General features: G+C 50.8%; 1 protein-coding gene and 1 pseudogene across 2 annotated transcripts in view; both read left to right on the top strand.

The window, feature by feature from the left end:
• The window catches only part of LOC104990420 (membrane primary amine oxidase), a 27,480-nt gene that overhangs the window by 17,023 nt on the left and 4,258 nt on the right, over window positions 1-6,199 (top strand). The window lies entirely within an intron of this gene.
• LOC104990421 overlaps window positions 849-6,199 on the top strand; it is a 6,680-nt pseudogene continuing 1,329 nt past the window's right edge. Inside the window, exon 1 of the transcript XR_825512.1 lies at window positions 849-4,990. The product of XR_825512.1 is annotated as a primary amine oxidase, lung isozyme-like (transcript). The remainder of the gene's footprint in view (window positions 4,991-6,199) is intronic.

Here is a 6,199-nt window from a genome sequence, read left to right as displayed (position 1 = left end):
GACAGCTCCAATACTTTGGCCACCTCATGCAAAGAGTTGACTCAGTTGGAAAAGACTCTGATGCTGGGAGGGATTGGGGGCAAGAGGAGAAGGGGATGACAGAGGATGAGATGGCTGGATGGCATCACTGACTCGATGGATGTGAGTCTGAGTGAACTCCGGGAGTTGGTGATGGACAGGGAGGCCTGGCGTGCTGCGATTCATGGGGTCGCAAAGAGTCAGACACGACTGAGCAACTGATCTGATCTGATCATCCTTTAAACTATTATAAGTTGTCTTTTCGGATAGGGTACAATGGGAGAGGATAAACTGTGTTGAGAAATGAGCCCAGGGACTCAATTTTCTCAAATATTTGAGACTCAGAGAAATAGGTGTGGTCTCAGGTGACCCCATGCTCTGGCTTTTCCAGTAGTCATGTATGGATGTGAGAGATGGACTGTGAAGAAGGCTGAGCGCTGAAGAATTGATGCTTTTGAACCGTGGTGTTGGAGAAGACACTTGAGAGTCCCTTGGACTGCAAGGAGATCCAACCAGGCCATTCTAAAGGAGATCAGTCCTGGGTGTTCTTTGGAAGGACTGATACTAAAGCTGAAACTCCAATACTTTGGCCACCTCATGCAAAGAGTTGACTCATTGGAAAAGACTCTGATGCTGGGAGGGATTGGGGGCAGGAGGAGAAGAGGACAACAGAGGATGAGATGGCTGGATGTTATCACCGACTCGATGGACATGAGTTTGGGTGAACTCTGGGAGCTGGTGATGGACAGGGAGGCCTGGCGTGCTGCAATTAATGGGGTTGCAAAGAGTCGGACACGACTGAGCGACTGAACTGAACTGAACTGAGGAGACCTGGGGATCCCCACCAGGGTGGACATTCTTGATCTGTGATTGGTAACACTGGTCAGGACAAAAAGTGTTCCTCTTGACAATGTGTTCTAAGCTGGGAGGAAACACCATCATTTATCAAAGGATCCAGAATGAAGTTCCTGGGCTGGAAAGGCTTGCCATGGGGCCAGGGCCGGGTTTGACCTCAGATTCTGTCCACCTCTTTATTACAAAGTCTACATGAACCATTTCAAACTGAGACAGGCTAGGGCCAGAGACCCTGTACTGGAGTGCTTACACTTGGCACCTGGACAGATATCTCCTTGAGCAACAGAATACAACCTGTAACAGACTAAAAATATCTGCAAGCACTGGGCAGTCCGGGCAGTTATGAACAATGAGACACAAAAAAACACAGAAATGTATTGCTGCTTCTGAGGTGAAAGGAGAAGAGCAGGGTTGGGCATGACCCCTGCACACAGCACCACCAAAGGGGTGGGCAGACCACCTAAGCCAGCCCTCAGTCTGCTCCACGGATCTGGCCCCACTCTTACTCCACTGAAGGAACCAGGCCACAGAGGGCAAGCAAGGGAACCTGTGTTTTGTTCTTGCTCCTTCCTGCTGCAGCTCGAGTACCAGTTAACTCTCATTTGATTTACTGCACCGGCCTCTTTATCAATTCAATTGATGTAAGAGTCTGAGGCCCCAGGTTGGTCACAAAATGACCCGTGTGTGGAATTTCCATATCAAAATAGAGCTGGTTGCACAAGCAGCTGGTATCTGGAGAACCTGACCTTTCTCAGGTTGATTTCCCTGGTTTCACATGTGCCCAGATTTCTGTCTTTCTGCATTGCCTACTTTCCTTAAGACCCACACACTGCACAAGCCCTCCTGACCTGATCTCTTCTGCTGTCCCACCAACTCCTGTCTCTACCTCACACCCAATGCGCTGACCTTGGCCATTTCCTGCCCATGTCAAGTGCTTCAAGTACTGATTCTTCAGTTTCTTTGCACCTTCTGATCCTTTTGGCTGCGATGTACTGTCTATTCTCCTCCAGAAAACATACTCTGTTTGCAATGTCATCTAAGGTGACTTCTGGGGAAAGCGGTGTTGAACATGTCCAGTTTGGAAAGGACTTTCCCCCAGTTCACTAGGGAAGCATGTCACGTGTCTGGAACCTCAGTCTCTCCTGGTTCCCACAGGACTTGGCTGTACAGAAGATGGTGTCTCCCCTGCATCACCTGCCCGACAATGGAGATGACTTTGTTCTCTGCCTCTGCAGCATTCTGGAAAAGGGTTTCCTGGGGATGAAGGTTGTGGACAGCTAGGTTAAATTCACAGCCAGGGTATTATGCACCCTGACATCTGATGTGGTCCTTCAGTTCTGCTCAAGGGGTGGGGGTCTCTGTAAGCTGCAACTTCCCACCCCCTCCAGCTTCTGAATGGATTCACTCCCCTCAGGCTCTCCTCTAGTGACTCCGGGAGTTCAGGACCTCCAAGATGTTGACTTGGCTCAGCTCTTCAGCCCCTCAGCTCCCCACAGGTGATTGGTGTTCTCAGCATGACTCTCCAGGCTCCTATGCCTGCCATTAGGGTTCTGGTTGCTGCCTGGGAGCCCTCATCAGAGGGCTTCATGGACTAGAGGAAGGAAGATGGAATCTGGCTGGATGGATGAACACAGGGGAGTTTTGCTTGCAGCCATGTAGCAAGGAGCAAGGTTCCATCAAGAGAGTGGAAAAAGAGCTCCGAGACCCATCACTTCTACCATTTCTTCCCTCCAGCTGTGTCTCCCACACCCATCCCTCCCCCATTTTGTTCCCCAACAGTGAAGCTGAGTGTTTGATTTGAAACAGGAGGACAGAGGCTGACATGGGCCACTTAAAATTCAGGTTATAACCTCAGCGGCATCTTCTGAGCCAGGCCTGATCACTGCCCCGCCCCAACCTCAAACCACTGCCACTCCTCTTTCCTCGGCTGTTTGTCCTTAGTGTACATATAATGCATAGACCCGAGCACAAGTCAAAGACAGGAACCTACAGACACTGAAGGAGGCACTGTGCACCCAGTCCTGTCGGTCTGTCCATCATGCATGCTGCACTCCAAATCAAGAGCCTGAAGACAGCCAGAGCTTTAGCGATGTTCATCTTCATTTTTCTGTCCTTGTGGACTCTTCTGGTGATGGGCAGGGAGGAAGGTGGTGTTGGGAGTGAGGAGGGCGTTGGGAAGCAATGTCATCCCAGCCTGCCTCCCCGCTGCCCCTCCAAATCCCCCAGTGTCCAGCCCTGGACACACCCCGAACAAAGCCAGCTGTTTGCAGACCTGAGCCAAGAAGAGCTGACGACTGTTATGAGCTTCCTGACCCAGAAGCTGGGGCCAGGCCTGGTGGATGCACGCCAGGCCCGACCCTCAGACAACTGTGTCTTCTCGGTAGAACTTCAGCTGCCCCCCAAGGCTGCAGCCCTGGCCCACCTGGACAGGGGGAGCCCCCCACCTGCCCGGGAGGCACTGGCCATCGTCTTCTTTGGCGGACAACCCCAGCCCAATGTGACTGAGCTGGTGGTGGGGTCTCTGCCCCAGCCCTCTTACATGCGGGATGTGACCGTGGAGCGTCATGGGGGCCCCCTGCCATATTACTGACGTCCCTTTCTTATCCGAGAGTCCCTGGACATAGACCGGTTGATCTTCGACAGAGAGCTGCCCCAGGCTGCTGGTGTCCTGCACCACTGCTGCTCCTACAAACAAGGAGGAAGGAACCTGGTCATCTTGACCACAGCTCCCCGCGGTATCCAGTCAGGGGACAGGGCCACGTGGTTTGCCCTGTACTATAACATTTCAGGATCTGGGATCTTTCTGCACCCTGTGGGGTTGGAGCTGCTGGTAGATCACAAGGCTCTGGACCCAGTGGACCAGTGGACCATCCAGAAGGTGTTCATTCAGGGCCACTACTATAAGAGTCTGGCCCAGCTGGAGGAGCAGTTTGCGGCTGGCCAGGTGAATGTGGTGGTGATCCCAGACGATGGCACAGGTGGGTCCCGGTCCCTGAAGTCCCAGGTGCCTCCGGGTCCAGCTCCCCTTCTACAGTTCCATCCTCAGGGTGCCTGCTTCAGAGTCCAGGGCAGTCAGGTGACCTCCTCATTGTGGACTTTCTCCTTTGGCCATGGAGCTTTCAGTGGTCCTAGGATCTCTTACATTCAATTCCAGGGAGAATGGCTGGCTTATGAGATCAGCCTTCAAGAGATCCTGGTTGTCTATGGTGGGAATACCCCATTCGCAATGATGAACCGATACATGGATCGAGGCTTTGGTATGGGCAAGTTTGCCACGCCCCTGACCCGTGGCGTCGACTGCCCCTATCTGGCCACCTATGTGGACTGGCACTTTCTTCTGGAGTTCCAAGCCCCCAGGACCCTACACGATGCCTTTTGTGTGTTTGAGCAGAACAAGGGCCTGCTTCTGAGGCGACACCACTCAGATGAGTTTTCTCACTATTTTGGGGGTCTTGTGGAGACAGTGCTGGTCTTCAGATCTGTGTTGACCTTGTTCAACTATGACTATGTTTTAGATGTGATCTTTCACCCCAGTGGGGCCATTCAAGTCAAATTCCATGCTATGGGCTTCATTAGCTCAGTGTTCCACTTTGGTGCTGCCAGAAGATATGGAAACCAGGTTTGGGAGAACACACTGGGCATCATCCGCACCCACAGTGCCCACTACAAGGTGGATTTGGATGTGGGAGGTAAGACACCCTAGGGGAGGCAAGGATTGCAGTAGAGGGGCCTGAAAGATTGGGGACATCTTTGGGTGAGAGGTGAGAAGCAAGGGACACACTCAGTCTGGCCTTGTCTTTGGCTCCTACTCTGAAACCAGGAGCAGGCAGACTCCAGAGGGGGCAGGGCAGCTGCCTGACCAGCTCTTGCTCCTCCCTTCTCCTCTGAGAGGGGAAACCTGAGATCCATGGGCTCAGCTCCCTTCCATGATGATCAGGAAGCAGGACAGGGACGGTCACCATGGACCCCTGACCAGAGCATTTCTAGGTACCAGCTGGCCGTGACCCAGAGGAAGGAGACAGAGCCCAGCAGCTCCAGCGTCTTCAATCAGAATGACCCCTGGACTCCCACCATGGACTTTACTGACTTCATTAACAATGAGACCATTGCTGGAAAGGTCAGCTGACTGTGGGAGATAGGGAGTTGTGGGGGGCACAGAGATCAGCCCCACCTTCCCTTGAGGTGGGGGCCTGAAAGCCCGTGATCACCTGAAGGGCTAAGCTGATTCGTGCTTCTGTGCTTTTGTGGATCTGCTCCTTACCTGTGGAGGGAAACTTCCTAAGCTGGGAGTTCATCTGCAGACCCTGGCTGAGGCTCCAGCCTTTTTTCATGAGGCAGCAGCAGTTTCAGTCTCTGCTCTGTGGACTGAGTCCTTTAAGGGCCCCAGGATTCAGAAGGGCTGGAATGATCAGGGAAGACCACATCTCTTATATCTAAAACTTCTCTGCTTCTGTCTTCACCACTACAGGATTAATTTATTTTTATTTTTTTTAATTTATTTTATTTTAGATTTTATTTTAGTATTTTTTAATTTATTTTAATTGGAGCCTAATTACAATATTGTAGTGGTTTTGCCATACATTGACATGGATCAGCCATGGGTGTACATGTGTTTCCCATCCTGAACCCCCCTACCAGCTCCCTCCCCAGCCCATCCCTCTGGGTCATCCCAGTGCACCAGCCCTGAGCACCCTGTCTCATGCATTGAACCTGGACTGGCAACCTGTTTCACATATGATAATATATATATTTCAGTGCTATTCTCTCAAATCATCCCACCTTCGCCTTCTCCCACAGAGTCCAAAAGACTGTTCTATACATCTGTGTCTCTTTTGCTGTCTCGCATACAGGGTTATCATTACCATCTTTCTAAATTCCATATATATTTGTTAGTACACTGTATTGGTGTTTTTCTTTCTGGCTTACTTCACTCTGTATAATAGGCTCCAGTTTCATCCACCTCATTAGAACTGATTCAAATGTATTCTTTTTAATAGCTGAGTAATATTCCATTGTGTATATGTACCACAACTTTCTTTTCCATTCATCTGCTGATGGACATCTAGGTTGCTTCTGTGTCCTGGCTATTTAAACAGTGCTGCGATGAACATTGGGGTACACGTGTCTCTTTTAATTCTGATTTCCTAGGTGTGTATGCCCAGTAGTGGGATTGCTGGGTCATATGGCAGTTCTATTTCTAGTTTTTTAAGGAATCTCCACACTGTTCTCCATAGTGGCTGTACTAGTTTGCATTCCCACCAACAGTGTGAGAGGGTTCCCTTTTCTCCACACCCTCTCCAGCATTTATTGCTTGTAGACTTTTGGA

Source organism: Bison bison, unplaced genomic scaffold (genome assembly GCF_000754665.1).
Source record: "Bison bison bison isolate TAMUID 2011002044 unplaced genomic scaffold, Bison_UMD1.0 scf7180017864180, whole genome shotgun sequence".
NCBI lineage: Eukaryota > Metazoa > Chordata > Mammalia > Artiodactyla > Bovidae > Bison > Bison bison.
Note: the sequence above shows the minus strand (reverse complement) of the source record. Positions and strands in the feature narration are given on the sequence as shown.